Source organism: Siniperca chuatsi, linkage group LG4 (genome assembly GCF_020085105.1).
Source record: "Siniperca chuatsi isolate FFG_IHB_CAS linkage group LG4, ASM2008510v1, whole genome shotgun sequence".
NCBI lineage: Eukaryota > Metazoa > Chordata > Actinopteri > Centrarchiformes > Sinipercidae > Siniperca > Siniperca chuatsi.
Genome location: NC_058045.1, coordinates 4357620 through 4376687, shown reverse-complemented (window position 1 = coordinate 4376687; position 19068 = coordinate 4357620).

Below are 19068 nucleotides of genomic sequence, written 5' to 3'. Positions count from 1 at the left end.
TTATAATCCAGTAATATAATATACATTATTCTGAAAGGGCCATTCTGCCTTTGGACTTTTAAAATTCTGAATACAGGATTTTTACTTGTAACATTTCTACACTGGTATTACTGCTGGTATTAGTACTAGATCTGAGTACTTCTCCCACCTCTGAATACAACATTCACCTTATAAAGCTCATGTTTGACACGTTTATTTCCTCCTTATTTTGCGAAGGACACTCGAACACTCAGTGGCAGCTCCGGACTCCGCGGCGCAGACCTTTACAGCCTCCGTGTGAGCTGCAGAGGGCCCCCTCACACCGCAGACCAGAGGCAGTCCATGCCGGTGGTTTCACATGTGATTTTAGTGCGTTTCTGTGGTCCTCTGTCTCTCAGGATTGTCGAGGACATAAAATGGCTCCTCTGGCTTCCCACTTGTCTGTTCCACTTCTGTCACATATTATCTGCGGGGAAAGCAAGTCGTTTGCACAAGAGTCATCAGTATTTGCTTTTGTCCTCTCCTGCGACGAATGGTGGATTTCAGTGCATCAGGAATAAATACAGAAAAGAAACGTTAAACACACCTTCCTGTGATTGTCTGATCTTGTGGCAAATCCACTCCCATCTGGAGCTCCATGTTAAAACAAACACTTTGCAGACAACAAAGGTCGGGCGTGTTGCCTTTTCTTACAGTATGTTCTGCTTGACTGCGACCAAAAATCTGTCAAGTGTGTGTGTGTGTGTGACACCGCCCCCTGTACTCCTCGTCAAGGAAAATGCTGCGGTGGCCTTCCCACCTGTCCCCGGCCTGAAAGGCCCAGCCCAGACCCGTCATCATCGGCAGAGGTAACCGCCACCTGCCCCCCCCCCCGGTCCCCCGGTCCCCCCGGTCCCTGGTCCTAAGTAGCCTCAGAGGGTTATTAACAACAAGCCTCCACATGGAGTGAAAGAACATACTGCTGACGAAGAAAGCCAACAGTGCAGACATACAGGGAGAGAGAAGATCTAAAATGGTGAAATAACCTTCTTGAAATAGACTAATGTATTCTTTCAAATAATATATATAGGCTATAATATTTTCAATAGACAGATATAAAAGGTTTTGTATTTTTTTCTATTTATTATTGCAGTTTTGCACACTAAATGTTCTTAAAATGCTCCTGTGCTATGTGAAAAATGTCCTAGTAATACAGTTAAGAGTACAGCAATAGCTGCCATGCAGTTGCCATACCAGTGCTTTACCGCTTCAGAAGCATTTATGGTGAAATTTTAAGAAAAGGATATATACCGTTATCGTCCATGCTTTAAATTATACCCTGATATAAATTGTAGGCCATACCGCCCAGCCCTAGGTGCACCTAAATGAAAAAGTTAGGCGCACCTGTGCCACCAGTGGAAAAGGTTGGTCTTGAGCCCTGGACTGGATGTTGTTTTTGGGTGATAATTAGCAGTAGATTGTGGATTACAGTGACTATTCACCTGTTTTATAATTATACAACCGAGGATACAAAAATGGTTTCCAGATCAGCTGGGTCTGTCTTTATGCCTCCACTCGGGCGATAGCCGTGGCCGGAGGCGTTATGTTTTCAGGTTGTCCGTCCATCCGTCCCATTCTCGAGAACGCGACGTCTCAGGAACGCCTTGAGAGAATTTCTTCAATTTGGCAAAAATGTCCACTTGGACTCAAGGATGATATGATTAGAATTTGGTTGTCAAAGGTTTTGGCCATAACTCAAGAATTAATGAGGTAATTATGACAAAATTTCACACAAATGTTTAATGGGATACAAGTGATGAAATGTTTTACCCAAAATGTCAAAGGTCACATTCATAATGTCCTGGAAGAACACTTTTTTGGCCACTCTTCAACACCATAACTCAGGAACAGAAGGGGAGATTGTGACCGTACTCCACAGTGGGTCGGACACTGAATAGGTGACACTTTTGATTGATAGGTCAAGGGTCATTGTGACCTCAAAATAGGTTTTTAGCCATAATTTAAGAATGAACTGGGCGATTCCAGGTTTCACACACGTGTTGACTGGGACGACACAATGAGTAAACAATAACTAGCACAGTACGGGCTTTCCTCCATCTCGTCCATTCTGCCTTTCACTTCCTGCCTCATTCTGACTTTCGAATTGGAATCACGATTGCAAACGCCGTATTGGAGGCGCCAAGAATAACAGGCTTCAAAATAAAAGCACCACTTTTTGTGTAGCTATACTCTATAAGAATCCATCTTTACATAGTAATCAAGTACATGTGTATCTGTTTCAATACATCTATGATCATCCTTCATTAATCAGTTCAACAATGTATATTCACTTCAATATAGTGATAACTTACATTTAACCAAAAAAATACAGTTTATACCTTTTATTCAATTCCACTACATATGTGAGTCTGGACAGACATGGAAGTAAACTGCAACTTGACTGGTTGGCAGAGGCATACAACCGCGGGGCGGTAATTCTAGTTTCACACTGAATCTGTCGTAAGGCGAGGTGCTGTATGGAGGTATGTGGACCCAAAAGCAGATGACGAGGAAGCGGTCTCAGGGTGAAGTAGCCGGATAACTACCGTATTTATTGTGGGGTGGAATGCAGGCAAGAACAGGCAGAGGTGAGCAGACAGGTAATGAGCAGACAAAATCTAAAATCCAAACAAGGTCCACCGGAGAACAAAGAATCCACGATAAACTCACAGACAAGGAACAACACCATGTGTACAACAATAATCCAACACAGAACAAAGAAAAGACCAAGACTAAATACCCTAGGGGAGGTGAGATAACAAGACACAGGTGCCGACAATCAAGGGAGGACCAACAATCAAAACTGGAGGGAAAACACAGACTGGAAGTAAAAACACAAGACACACAAGGGAAGGAGAATACTACCAAAATAAAACAGGAAGTGATAACACCAAAACTACCACAGAATCAGCATGAGGATATATTAGAGACTAACAGAGTGAAGTGCATAAATAAGGAGTTCATTATTGTGCATAAGCTGCATAAAATGCCTTTGTGCTTGAGTATAGTAGCAATATGGGAATACATTATAAAAATATCAGCTGTCTCTGTATAATGATCAGCGACATAAACATAACTTTGGGGCTTACTAAGGGCTCTTACACCATAAAAACTATGATATTTACAATATGTTATAGCTACCCTCTTCAGGTTTGGGCTACCCCCAAACAATGACCCTGATAATAACTGATATAACTGTAATATAATGCAATTTATTCCCATGTAGCCATTTTTAGAAGCAGTGTGTGGAAACATGTGGAGGCCATGGGAACAGTGCTGGGTGAGGGAATGGTATTCCTAAACATAACTGACCTCATCTGCTTTTGTCAACTCATCTGCAGACAGAAGGTAATCTGAAATGTGTTCCCAGTTTCAAATCCGAAGCCGGAAAAGTGAATCTGTTTGTGTCTTTCTATTCTTTGCTGGAGATGTAAATAGCCTGAAACTGGTCTGATTTGGAAATGAGATTGATTCAGTTTAAGATACAAAATATTTTTTACTGGACCCTGTTCAAAATGTTTCAGCTCAAGCTCAGAGACAATGCAGATTATTGGAAATGTAAAGAATCTGTAGGGATATTAATGCACATGTTTTTGTAATGCCCTCTAGTTAAGAATGAATTACTTAGGAAAGTCCATAAATGTATTTGTGATGTTTCAAATGATAATTTGGTAACACTGCAACGTAACGTACAGTGTAATTCTTCCCAATTTACAGTGTAATTTTTTGTACCAGTACAGTTCAAACTGATACATGCATGTAGGTACAAGGGAATAAGATGAGAAGCTAGGGAATAACATTTCATAACTTTGGCTTCTTCTGGGTTTTTTACAAAAAAAACATGTGGGAGGAAACCCATGCAGGCACAGGGAGAACATGCAAACTCCACACAGAAAGGGCCGAACCCAGAACCTCCTTGCTGTGAGGCAGCAGGGCTAACCACTGCACCACCGTGCCGCCCCCTTACAGTATAAATTCTCTTTCCCTCCAAATGCCAGATTGTTGTTCGGTAGTTGATTCTGTTCCCCATAATATTAGAATAGGTAAAAAATAAACCCTACAGTATTGTATGTGTCGGTACGTACTGTACTGGTGCTGGTGGCCACATGTTTTTATAAAAAAAACCCAGAAGAAGCCAAAGTTCTGAAGTGTTATCCCCTAACATCTCATCTTGTTCCCTTGTGCTTACATGTATGTTTGTACTGTACTAGTACACTGCACAGCACACAAAACATTTCACTGTACGTTGCAGGCCGCATTATGAAGTGTTAACGATCTGATTTCAGTCCCAGACTGTATATGTTAGGTGAGCCACTAATTGTGTCGAGCTTCAGATTTGATCCAGACAAGTATAATGGTGGGGAGACGGTATGTGATAAAATGGGGGACTCTTCATGGGGTTTCAGTTCGGGTACTAGCACAGTCGATCACAGTCGATCAGTCATTATGCTCCAGAGTCAGCCTCAGCCATCAGAAACCCAAATAAGTTTCATAAATGTACACAATCATCTGAGTCAGACATCAAAGGTGGGGTATGCAGTTCTGGAGAAATCCAATACCATAACAAATACCATGATATAGCGCGAACAACAACACAGCAAGTAATGGAACTAACATTAGCTAGGTTGTGGGTTAGGAAACTCAGCTCCACCAGCTCCAGACAGCGATACTCACAACTCTCCTGCTGCTATAGCTAACATCACAACAACAGCACATCTTGGCAAACTAGAAAGTAAACTGAATGTCCGTGGGCAAGTCATTTAACGTTACCTGACACACAAATCATTGCTGGCATAGTGTTGTGTGGCTCGGTCTGAGCCACTTTGTTTATTTCCCATTTACAGAGCCAGGGCTGTGTACACACACCAGATGTTTTTTCAGCACACACACTGAACGGACAGCTAGACAAAAAAGACATGTATTGGATTAGAATCGCATCTTTAAATATGAGTTTTTGACAAGCAGTTAAATGTTTCCATGCTAAGTTCCTGTAATACTGTAGGTACACACCCTGACTGAAAAAACTTCCCACACAGTGAAAGTCCATCTTTATTTTCAGACATGGTTTAGTATGAAGTTGCATAATTACAGAGGAGTGTGTGAACACTATGATCAGAGCATCATTTGGAAAGATTATCCCACTATAATATGAAATGATGGAATCCACTTTTGCTTTGATGAGCTGTAATTTAAGTTTGAAAGGAGTTTAAAGTTGTTAAAATGGATATTGTGCTTCAAGGGGTTTACAACTTTAAATTCCTAAATATATGTTTTGTAACAAGTGATTGAGGGGAAATATGCTTCAGGATCGCTGAACAACAATCCAGCCAAGAAAAACACAGAAAGCAGGTCTATGCACTGCAGTCCTTGTTTTGCCCAGATTCACTCAGGCATCGAGTGACTCACCAGAAGGAAAATATGGAAAGAATTCCCTGGAGTCGGCACAACCGTGGTCTTGGTTAAACCCTCTGTTGTTCGGTTTGGCCTTGTTTGTGGCGATTGGGGATTGTCCAGTGAAACAGTGTTATTCTTCACTTACTGGCTTTACTGGAAAAGCCGTGATGGGCCGGACATTTCTGGCATAGCTTCCTGCAAGAGGCTTTGTCAACGAGATTAAAAGAACACTGGAGAGAATCACAACACCAAGCGTGGAGGTATTCTGTCACACTGGAGGATCGAACGTCCGCATCCTGCCATCCTTTCAGGGACCAGTGGAGCATATTTGAAAGTTTGAATGTAGCTGATACAGAACAGGTGCATCTGCTGTTTTTTAATGTCTGGAATCCTCCGAGAATATAGTCAGATTACTCAATGAGAAGATGGATTCTTGCAAGGTCAAGAGTAGGCCTTGTAGCGTTTTTCATATGTAGCTTCAGAAAGTAGAGCCTTTCATCTGTTTTTCTGTTAACTTAAAGCTTCACAAATTGATCATTTTGTATTAACAATGGATCAAATGACTACATGTACAGTATGTGAAAGGTGTCGCTCGTAGCGGCAAACCCACAGAAATTGTCACTCGACTCTCTTTCCTCAGCTTTACAGAGCATTTTAGCATCTTTCAGCTCATCGTTTTGGTTTTAAGAGAACTCCACTCATTTAGCAATTCAGTCTTTTAACATTGTCAAACTCACGATGGACGATATAAAAAGAGTATCACAATCGATGCAGCAGAACCAGAGATATCGTCGTTTTCCACCCATAGGTTTCTGAAGAGCCAGTGTGGTGGCTCCAGCCGACACCATCCAAAAATGGGCACAGATGTGGACCATGGGTGGAACTGAGGCGGGCGAGAGTGAATATTGGACCTACATTTGTTGGGTGGTCACAAACGCAATTCCAAATTTATGCTAATGTTAATTAATGCCAAATAGTTGTTTGCTAACAACATTATAAAGCAATAATATGTCAAACGTGTGTCTTTTTCAGCATGTGGCCAAAAAAAAGGAATAATGCTGCTTTAAAATAGATGAAATGTCTCTTTTTGCAGACTTATAAAAAATAAAACACTCAAATATATATTTCCTATTTGTATTGAGGCATTTTTTGATTTGTTCTTTAAAACAGGACATTTTCTCCCAATTCTTTCTTTGTGCAGAATATCCTCTGTAGCTCTGTCAGTCTGGATTGGGAGCATCATTTGTATGAACTGCGATGTTCAGGTCTCTACAGATTTTAGGTCACAGGGTTCATTAGCTGGGGTTCTCCAGGATACTGAGGGGCTTGTCCTAAAGCTACTCCAGTGGTGTCTTTCTTTGTATTTTTCATCATTGTTGTGCTGAAATTGGAATCTTCTCCCCACTCTCTCACTCTCTTTGTAGCAAAGACCTGAATGGTGGATTGTTGCAGAGATCGTGTTCCTTCTGGCAGGTTCTCCAACCTCTGCAGAAGAAGTCGTCACTTTACTGGTCAGATTTCAAGCTCTAGAGTCTTGGTGGTTTCATATTCCTGATGGAGCTCACTGTGCTCCCAGGGGCCTTTTTAGTGCTTAAGCAATTTATTATCTATACCCGAACACAATTTATCTCAGAGGTGTGCGGAGGGTTGCGTGGGCTTCATGGGTTGGTTTGAATTTCATGTCTAGTTCGTAGAATTTGCCACAGTGGTACTCCAGTCAAGTTCCAGTCATCTCAAGAAAAAGACGGGATCAGTTGAGTGATTTATTGAAAAGGTGAAGATCCATAAGCTTGCTGGCATGGGTAGAAAGTCCTAACAGAAGTAAGTGAGAGTCCACGGGTAAACAGGAATGGGGCAGGAAAAAGGTGCAGGCAGGCAGACAGGTACAGATTCAGGTTCAGGTTACAGAGGCTGGAAAGCAAAGGCTATGCGCAACATAACATTGGCAATCTGGCAACTGACTGTGGGAAAGGGGCTGGTATAAATACTGACAGGTAATTGGAGGAATGAGAAACAGGTGAGGGGGAAGCAGGTCACTGGGACAGGTGGGAAAGTCTCTGGGCATCAGGGGCCTGGGGAAGTAGTAACATGGCTGAAGACAGGGACAGAGGGACAGATTGAGTAAAATATTCTAAGAAGCCAGGTGTTGTACTCAGTGGCAAAGGATTCTTTAAAAAAGCTATACTTTCCCTTCCCCACTCAGTGCTTTTTGTTGAGGGGGGGGGCGACAGTCGACAACTGCAGGTTGAAAGGCCTGAATAACGCCGGGATCAAGTTCAAAATAACAACAGCCGAAGCACGTCCACAAAGATAAGGAAACACAAACATGGAGTGTACAAATCAGAGGGGAAACAGTTCGACAAGAGAAGTATAAATATACAACACGAGCAGCAGCGTGGGAAAGGTCACTGTGGGAACTGGGCCTTGTTTTTTGTCAATGAGTTTTAGAAAGCCAGGCTCTGACTCCAGTACAAGAGACTTTTGGGTTCCCACCCAGACCTATAGCCGAGCAGTGGTGTCACATCCATTTCTTCATTGTTCTCCAGTTTCCTCTCTGGTTTCTTTTCCCCTCCTTTGCTGCTTGCAGAGTTTGTCACGTTGTTCTCTGGAAGGAGCTTTCTACGGGACGTGGCCGAGGCTGCGGTGACACGCTAGAGTTCCCACGATCTCCTGCCCTTCCTCCAGAGTTACTGCTTGCTCACCGCTCTGAACAGGAAGACGGTGGAACAAGGCCACTGAGAGTGTGTGCTAATTTAGGCCAGCTCTGCTGGGTTTCTATTGTCTTAAATGGGAATTACGTGAACGATCATGTGCCTGTATCTTCTCTGAAGCTCATCACCAGTAAATGTGTGTGCATGCTTTAAACTTGTGAGACATAAATGTACTTCTAAGGATGGAAAGATAGGAAATATCTTCATAACCAGTGAGAACATTTTCCAGAGAAGGAGGTTAGGTCAAGGTTAGAGGTTAGACAGCAGCAGTGCTTCCTCTTTAATTTTATCCAAAAAGACAGTGGTTCCCAACCTGGGGGTCAGGACCCCTTAAGTGTTCGTCAGAGAATTCTGAGGGGCCGCAAAATGATGAACAAGATAGGAAAGAAAAGAATAAACCCAGAGGATGAAGCCTACTGACTTTGGTGATCCCCTGACTTTTCCTCAAGCACGACAAGCAGGTCAACATTTACATTTGTCCAATATTTTGGTTTATGACTAATTACTCCCATCAGCCTCAGCTGTCCTTTGTGTTTAGTTCTAATTAGCAAATATTAGCATGCTAACACACTATACTAAGATGGTGAACATAACATAAACATTATACTTGCTAACATCAGCATGTTAGCATTTAGCTCAAAGCACAAAACTGTGGCTAAGTACAGACTTAGAGAGGTGATATTTCTACCTCTTCAGGCCTCTAAACATCATTCAAATGAAGTCTGAGAAGGGAAAATCTTCACTTCAAAGTCTTTGTTAAATGGTCACAAGCCAGAACGGTTGGAAAACAGTTCCTAATTTTCCCGAATGGGTCACTGCTGTAGCTCTAAAATGTTTTTTAATCATAACAAAATCATTACTTATTAAATATTTCGACTGCTTTTCTCTTACAGTCTCTTGAGCATTTCTTTTTTGTTGTGGTACACCATAAATTAAGGAAACACTGTAGTACATATATACAGTAGCTCTTGTGTGTGCTCGCATGCATTTGATCTACAGCTTTTTGTACCATTTGTTGTTAAGCCACCAAAACTAAAAAGACAAACTTTAATCATACTGCATTTTTCTCCATCTTTCACTTTTAATAAATTGTCTTGAGGCTTTAAAACCCATCTTTACCTCATCTTCTCTGCATCTTCTCCATCTCAGCCTCAGGATTAAGTGTAGTTAATAAGTAAAATCACAGGGGATAATAGCTTTCCATTTGCTCTGTACAGACCAGGTGGCCTTAATGCTCTGTACGCTCGGTGCAGGGAACTTGGTTAATTAAAGTCACTTCCCCCTCCGGCCTGGTTGCATATTTTTGGTGACATGATAAAACGATAAAGCTGTGTCATGGGGACACTGTTAAGTGCTCTGCCAGAGACAATAAAAGAGCTGCTGCGTTCCTGCTCGCCTCATGTAGCTGGGTAATTGCAGTGGCACTGGGTTATGCTGACTAGCTAATTGAGGGGGTTGTGTAAGAGTGTGAAATATTCATCTTACTGTAGTTCCTCAGGCTATGGACCTGGTGCCAGATTTTCAAGTTATATTGATATGTGCGTTGAGAGGAATAGAGAAAATAAGTCTGCATATAATGCATGAAAGAGTGAAAGTAAGCGTGTAAAATTTAATCCAATATTTATGGGCCCACACACTGAAGGAAGGAACTATAACTTGCAATATTTACACTAAAAGTCTCCTCCTCTGTGGTGTACATACAGGATGCTGGGTGGAAATGGGACAGCAAGACTTATGTAATAAAGTGCAGAGCTGAGGGGCAAGATGGGCTTCTTTTAGAAAAGGCAGCATCCAGTCAGATATGGAGCCCACTGAGAGAGTACCCACATACACAGTTCCTGCCTTGCCGCCCCAAGATGACCATAATCCTACAGTTAAACCAGTGCTGCTGTTCTGTGAGACTACTGGTTTGAGAGAAGTGCAAACAGATTGGTGGGAGTGAACATGCTGTTTGTCGTGAATGATGCCAGTGTGATGGAAAGATTGATGTGAGCTGGTCTACTCCGAGACTCTGGATGTCTTACACAGCAATGTTTAATGAGGCTCAGCCAAGGAGACTGTACAGTGCCGAAACCAAGTCTCTTCCTGATCCACAATATTTATCTCTTTACTGGCCATATCAGAATCAGAAATACTTTATTGAACTCTTTCGTTACAGCTGCTTACTATCACGTCAGTGCACACAGGAATAGAAGTACTAAGCAAATCAAAATATAATACAGCTAAGATAAATTAAGGACAAAGTGGATATAAGTATAAAAGCTAAAATAAATGTAAGTACAAAAGTGGATTTACAGTTTGATAAGTATGTACGGTATAATACAATGTAATAATATAAGTAATAAGTAATAGTGCAATAATGAGTACTGTCAAGTTAAATGTAGCAGATTAACCAGATTATTAGATGGTGGATATTGCACAGCAGTAATATAAGTATGAATAAATATTAATAAATAGGGAATATTAAACAGAAAACATAGTAATTGCACAGGAGTATTAAACAGAGAATACTGCACAATATTTCAGGTATTTCAGTGATGTTAGAGGGAGGAGTTAAAGAATCTGATGGCCACAGGCAGGAGTGACTTCCTGTGGCGCTCTGTGGTGCATTGTGGGGGGATGAGTCTTCCGCTGAACATACTCCTTTGTTTGACCAGCACGTCATGGAGCGGGTGGGAGACGCTGTCCAAGATGGCGTGTAGTTTGGCCAGCATCCTCCTCTCTGACACCACCGCCAGAGAGTCCAGCTCCACCCCCACAATGTCACCGGCCTTACGGATCAGTTTGTTGAGTCTGTTGGCGTCCACTTCCCTCAGCCTGCTGCCCCAGCATGCAACAGCATACAGGATAGCACCGGCCACCACAGACTCATAGAACATCCTCAGCATTGTCCGGCAGTTGCTGAAGGACCTCAGCCTCCTCAGAAAATGGAGGCGGCTCTGGCCCTTCCTGTACAGAGCTTGAGTGTTCTTAGCCCAGTCCAGTTTATTGTCTAAGCGTACTCCCAGGTACTTGTAGTCCTCTACAATGTCCACACTGACCCCCTGGATGGAAACTGGTGTAATCAATAGGTTTTCTTCCCTAGCCTGAACTGACAGAGGCAGGAGTTAGTATAGTGAACTATGGCAAAGAACATACAAGTGATTAAGTGACTCCTAAGTGACTATAGCCATGTTTCTGTCTCTTATCTGTTGACCATATTTCTACATATGGGGCCTAGGGAAAAGAGCTTACAGATGTGTCTCTTACACATGTAACATAAGAACTTCCATGATAGCCAGCACCCGTTTATTGTTGTTGTCCCCATTAGCTGTTGTTACAGCAATAGCTTCTCTTGCTTGGGTCCACTATTTACAATACTCAATGAAAATAATATATGCAACATCTAACTTCCATGCTTGCAGCAAGACTTGACAAAATTCAGTGGTGGAAAGTAACTTTGTACATTTACTCAAGTAGGCTACTAAATGTAAGTAGGCTACAAGTACTATTTTATGCTACTTTATACTTCTACTCCACTACAGTTCAGAGGGAAATATTGTACTTTTACTCCACTACATTTATCTGATACCTGTAGTTACTTTGCAGATTCAGATTAATAATACAAAATATAAACTAATATGAGTCCCCTCGATCATGTTCCCTGAAGTTTTTCAAAAGGTCAATTATTTTTTGGTGGTAAAATAATAAGTCCGAAAAGACATAAAATAAAGCAATTACATCCTCTCCATCTGTTACAGTTCACCCAGTCAGCTTGAAAACTTTAAACCCTTTTTGCTCAACTTCAGCTTTTCTGGAGCTACTGCTCTCTGCCTTTGTAGGGCAGATTATGTGTCTGAAGATCAAGTCAGCTGCAGGGCACGCCGACAGCTCTACCTGGAAACAGTGAGACACTCCTGCAGGGCTGCATTACAGAGAGACAATCAGCTTATAAAGGTGCTGAGTATGACTGCAGAGAGAGAACAGCATGGCTTTCAGACGTGAACTCAGCACGCGTTGAGAGTTGTATCACGTGAAGGCAACTTCCTGAGAAAAACAAGGTGACACGTGTGGGATCGGCAGGACTGGAACCACATTTTCTCCTCCCCGAATTTCCAACACCCTGCAAGTGTAAAGGATATCACAGTCAGCTCCAGTCTGACACTTTCCCTCTGAACAGACAGCAAGACTTTAACCTCTGTTCTTGAAAACAGTGCAGCTTTCATTCAACAGCATTTCTTTACTGATTGGATGCTACATTTAAAGGCAGATCAGAGTATTTTTTTATTGATTTTTGATTAAATCCCACGTCCTGATTTGACTGAAAGAAAGTGAATGCAAGGGAGGATGCAAAAGAAAACTTAAGGAGGATTGTTTTCCTATTTGTGACACAGCTACTTTATATACTGCTAGGTAGCTTAATCTATAAAAATATATCCAAATGTATTAGTTGATTTATACTTTGTGTTAACAATCTGAATCTGCAAAGTGACTGGCAACTAAAGCTGTCAAAAAATGTAGTGGAGTAAAAAGTACATTTGCCTCTGAAATGTAGTAGAAGTATGAAGTAGCATAAAATGGAAATACTCAAGTAAAGTACAGTACTTGAGTAAATATACTTAGTTACATTCCAACACTGCAAATTATGCACCCTAAATATGATTGAATATTGATTATTGGATGCTTTTTCTTTGTCGAGAAAATACAATGTTTGGACCCTGCAGATGCATCAGTCTGTATGTTGGACTTGAGTAGCGGATTAGCAGCAGGTAGACTCAGGAGTTCCCCTCCCAGGTAATTTCTTTTTAAAAATTGCACATTTTTTAAAAGCTGCCACAATCTTTAAGTCAAATCAATACTCACTGTTTGATTGTTTCTTATCATGTCTTGAGGTAATTTTAGTCACCACTTCTTCGAAACATGTTAAAAAGTGATTAATGCATCGACTATTTTTATCTGACATGGACATGCCATCACTACAGAATCAGGTTAAACTCTACACAGAAAACGCCACTATATTTCCACTCTCACCTCCAGATACAATGAGTATGTAATGCCTGAGTGTCACTCGGCCAGTTCAGGTGGTTGTTACTCCATCCTCCAAGTGGACTGAGTGAAAGAGGCACAATGTAGCGTGCTTGATTTCGTAGTAGTACCAGGACATGGTGAATAGTGATGATTTGCATTATTATTTTAGTATGTGGGGTAGCAGTTGGAGTGGAAAGCCACATAGTATGTACAAGGATTCATCCACACCCTGTAGATCAGCCCCCAAAACAACACACTATCAGCTGCTCTGCATAACAGCATCCGCCATGCGACTCACAAAAGTACATGTAAACAATCTCAAATCATCGGAAGAACAAAAGCAGACAACTTCTCGTTCCTGTGGACGCCTACACGCTTGGCTCCATTGTTAATGAGGGCCTCGCTCACAACACTCACTATCATCATCATAACTTCAACTGAAGATTTGGCAAAGAGCGATGGGCTGTTCTTATCCAAACTCACAGTCGCTGTCTTTTTATCTGCATATTACAAAAAAACAATTTTAGTCAGGACTACAGTTGTCGATATACAGTATTTATGCCAGTGGACATGAAAACAAAAAGTGGGGAAGTATAGGAATTCTGGACATGAACTTTAATGTGTCCTTGTGTTTGTTGTGAATACCTGCATGAGTAAATCAACCTTTCCCCACACAGAATGTGGGACGCTGCCAGACAGGAACAATGGGAACTTTAATTAGATCAAGAGTTTGTGCCGGCATTGTCGTAGCACACACAGTCACATACAGAAACAGATACACAAAACTACACAAGCATTTCTTTTCTTTCTTGTGCTTTGTAATAGCGATAGTTTAGCTACAAGCATGAAACCTGAAGACAGGTATATTCAGAAGTTTGCGTCCCAGTTATGATGTTTTCCCTCCGATTGTAACACATATGTTGTTGGGGTTTTTTTTTTACAAACAATGTAAACAAGGAAATAGGATCTTTTTATTTTTCAGCAGGGTTAAGATCAAAAGACCAAAATCTGAACCTGTACACCACCTGCAGGCTGCACTGTGAGATCATGTACTTATAGATAGAAGAAATATTTCAGAGACATGCCTCTATTCGAATAAAAACCACAACAGTCACATCAGCATCTAATATGTGACACATTTTCAAGAAAAGGGATGAGCTGAGGCCACAACAAAAGTTAACTGCAGGGTCAGAAATGGTCAAGAGCAGGTTGTAGCCAGGATGGTGTTGCACCAGCTATTCATAAATACATTGCTAAGTTTTAACGTTCTTAGTAACTACAAATTTCAAACTAGTAATTTACTAAATCAGGTTTCACTATTAAAACTTAAAAAATGTCGTAGCTAAGACTTTGCGAGGAAACATCTTTAGCGCTGTCCAATCAAGAGCAATCAGCTATGTAAACAGGAAGTCACTGTAGGATCGTAAGCTAGCATACCTTCCAAAAATTACAGTTTTTGAGGTGTGAAAGATATTTCTTTTGTAAATGTAGGTATTACTTTGTTTTGTGTCTGCAATCATGGTGAAATATATGTGTCTCAGAGTAAGTAGTATTCATACAGTTTAGAATGAGTATGAATATCTCATTATGCTAACCTAACTGTTGTTTTTTACTATTTAGTCAAATGTTATTGGCATAACTTTTAGTACTTTGGGGTATTGTGTTATTTTGTGAAATGTAGTTTAAAATCTTCAAGATTTACATTATTATTAAACAGCATTTATCAGGTTTCAGGTCAGATATGTCGACCGTATTCCATATTACTGCTTTTACTCTTAACTCTAAACGGGTCATATATTAGCAAGCTAATGTTAGTTTTGTCAGTTAGCTACATAACAGTTACACCTGGCAGTTAGTGGGTGTAAATATTTAGTAACATCTAATCTCTAGTTTTTTAGTTTTTATTTAGTGATGTAAATCTCCACTTGCATTAGCTGGTGCAACCGGCTCCAGGTTTTTAAACCCTCTGAAAGCACAGTTTCAAATCAAAGTATTTATCACATTTAATATTCATCACTGAATCAGCAACAATCAAACTTTGGGGGAAAAAACATCTTAATTATTTTTTATTAGGATTTTAATTTAGCTAATCGGCTACATCAGGATTGTGTGGGTGTGGCTTGATCAAATTTGACTGACAGTAACTAGGCAACCCACTAAGTGTCATCAGATTCTGATTCTAAGGTTGCTAAATCCTGATTGGTGCACAGAGGTACATGACATCAGCAACCTCCGTCTGAGACCTGCCCCCTTCAAGCCAGTGAGAAGAACAACAGAGAAAACAAGGAGGCGAAATACCTCCTTGAACATGAATCTAAGTGGCTGCATAACAAGTCTTTTTTTGGAGATACATTTTTGTACTTTCCCTGGCAGACTGTGATGACTGGAATGTCATTCCAGCCTGTAAATCCATTCAAACCGACTCCAAACAACTTTGGACATTCGGGCAAATTACTGCAATCGAGCAAAAACGTCTGACTTGAGTGCATTTCTCTGCACGTCACATATTTACCGAAAAAACCATGTGAAAAAGAGAGACAGGGGCACGCTCGCACAGAAATAGTATTATTTGAATGATAAATAACCCGACCTATCCTCTGTCTCACACATCCTTCAGCCCTGATAACACCTCTGATTAGACCCATTTCTATAATCAAACATCAACATCTGGTAACAACAGGAGGACGCTCCTTAAGCAGCAGTTTTTCAGTCTCCTTCCCCACCGAGCTCCAGCTGAATATTTTATCCCAAAAGCAGAGATAGAGTGTCCCGTGCTGTTCACACGATATGCCTTTTGTCTTCGGTGTGAGGAGCTCCATGTCAGGGGGGGTGTCGGTCTCAAACAGCATCGAGGTGACAGGTTGAAACACGAGAGATGTTTTGTTTTTCAGCCAGCATCTCATGTGCGGCTCTGTGACGCTACGTTGGAGCTCATGAAGGGCATCTGAAGGACAGTTTGTCCTGGAAACTAAGATGCTCAGTGTTCACTTGAGCGTCAGCCCTGGCTCGGATTGCTTTTGTGTGCTGCAAACAGTAAAACAACTGACTTCATTTTATTTTCATTTGTCTGTTTTGTGATGAAATGTTTGTTGCCAGTTTGGTCAGATGATTACAAAAGACTTGATATAAGCAGTGGAAAAGGTCATATGTGGCACATTTATTAAAAAAAACAAAAAACAGGCAGCATTCTAAGAAATTAGGATGGTGATCATGGTAAATATTACACCTGCAAAATGTCAACATGTTAGCATTGTCATTGTGAACATGTTAGCATGCTGATGTTAGCATTTAGCTCAAGTACAGCTTCACGGGCTCATCCCAATGTTGCCAGGGTCCTATGTCAAAGGGCTATAAGTAAGGGCTATATTTGCAGTTCAAACGGAAAAAGAACAAAGGGAGATGGACGTTTAAAATGCAGTTTCAACATATTGACCCAAACAAAGATAGCTGAGAACATAAAACCCCTTGAAAGGTCTCCTTAATGTGTCATATTCAGAGGATATTGAGCTGGGGAACAGAGACGCACTCCCCAGCCTCACAGAACCGCTAGCATGACTGTAGACTCTCAGTCTCGTTTTTGGATATTCTCCGTATGTTAATTTGGTAAAACTGAAGAGAAAACACATTTGTACTTAAAGCATTTAAGATTTCTGAACTGGAAAATTGCAAAATATTATAATTACAGTCAAAACATACAGTATATGAACTGCTCAAGCTCTGTGTGCATGCTGCCATTTAGCGCTAAAATGTGTTAAATGTTAATCCAGTAATCAGTCTAATCTCTCTTTATGGGTTACTGTACTGTTTATTATTTGTCATTAGAAATGTTTGTTTTCACCTGTAATAAATGAAATACTAATCTGAACTGAATTCATACCGAACACATCTCACTTTCATGCAACAAATATTCTTTCAGCTACGCTATATTGCCATAAACCCCACTAAAGTCATGTTGTGTTTAAGCTTGTCATGTGGAAACAGCAGCAATCCATCAGTGTTTGAGACAGAAAACAACTCAAATAGGGCAGTAGGGAAACAGCATCTCAGCACATTTCTTTGCATTAAAAATAATGAGGCCAAGAATTTGACCTCGGCCTAAGCATTTGTTTGCAGTCTCGGTCTGAATTAAAAACGTCTCGCAGACTCTCTCCTGAGGCAGACATAGGCCGGGCATCAGTCTGCTTGTCTCATTCATGTGTGAACTTGTTAATGAGTTTGTTTAATACTGTCAAATTATTAATTAATCGTGTTTTTGCAAGAACATATCCTCTTCATAGCATCGGTATGATCAGTCTGTATTTCAGATAATGACACTGAATAAGCAAATGGCTGACAAATACCTTCAAATGTGCCCCTTAATATGCTTTTCTCAGTTATGTTATTGTGTTTTATATTTTCATTATAGGACAAGGTAAATGTGAATGCCACAGATATAAGTGGTTTCTCTGTTAAACAACATTAACATCCAGTGGTGTTGAAAATCTGAATTGATTTGGAAATGCACTGAAATGACTATTTTTTCATTTTATGCAGAAAACTCATATTTTCAACTTCTATGTGTGTTTTTATTAAAATATGAAAACCTTTTAAACTTGCTGAAGGCTTAACTTGACACGTGGCTTTAGCTTTTCTTTGCTTGGCTCTTACAAAAAGCTTTAGTTTTAACTTAGTGGAGGGTGAGAAAGGGTATTCATTGTTCACAGACATTAATGTACAAAATGAATGACAATACCTGAGTGGTGGTAAATGTCAGAGAAGTTAAAATGGCAAAATTAGGAAAGTTTTCACTGAACATAAATGCTCTCACAGTAGCTTCTTTTCAAAGTTAGAATCATTTCCGTTGATCTATCAGTTGTCTGCCAAACAGCAGTTGTTGTCACACTGTGCTCTGCCTGATAAACAGCGCAGTCAGGACTTTTCTCAGCTGGCAAAAAACAGTTGTGATTAACTACATTCACTCTGGGAGCTGCCCAGTACAACCACAATCTTCCACCAGTGGCTGCTGGGCCTTGCTCAAGGGCAGCTCAAGGGCTGTCCATCTAACCGTTTTTTCACAGTTGGTCTTTAAACCAGCCACATCAAGTATCAAGACTCTTTCTGATCTTCTGATTAAATACCCTACATCTCCTCACTGAATGACCCAAATCCAATCTATGTATCCCCTTATGTCTCATTCGTTCTTTCGTTAGGTTCTGATTGTTTGGGACACTGCCTCCTCTCATGACGTGCACTGAGGTTGTGAATCTTGGAAATAAACGTTATCCTTAATTACCATTAGTAAATCTCTACCACTCAAGGAGGAGGAGATGTAGATCAAGAGATGGAGACGAATTACGCAGGATCTCCTAACGCCTAACTAATTATTTGAGATGTGGATTCTGCAATGTAAATGTCAGGAAGACTTACTTACTTACTCATATTCAGTGTATATTTCCAGAGACAACAAGAAATAAAGCTTATTCTATTATTAAACTTGCTGTAAGTCACTCTGGACACTGATGTGGTCATTTACACGACACAGACTCCCTCGCTGGGTTTCACTCACTGTTACATCATGAGGGTGCTGTTCCATGGTGGCTGGCAGGTGGCAATGACCCCCATGTCCCCTGCTTACCCAGGCAAGCTGGACCGCCAACATTTATGCTGTGATGTGCCAGGATCAAGTAGCTGGGCTGCTATCTTGTTACTAATCGGATAATCTGTTTAGCACGGGGGCCCATTTCCATTCCTCCTTACATAACCGGGTCTATGTTCAGATTCAAGCTGAGACTCTGGACAAAAGGCTGACCACTGCGAGGGACAGACGGACAGTTTTAGAGGAAGAACAGGACTCTCAGGTCACTTCCAGGAGGCGTATTAAGCCTGTTTTTTTTCAAATCTCTGTCACTGTCGATCCCTACACAGGTTTTTGTTCAGAGGGGTCAGGGGTCAAGGTCAC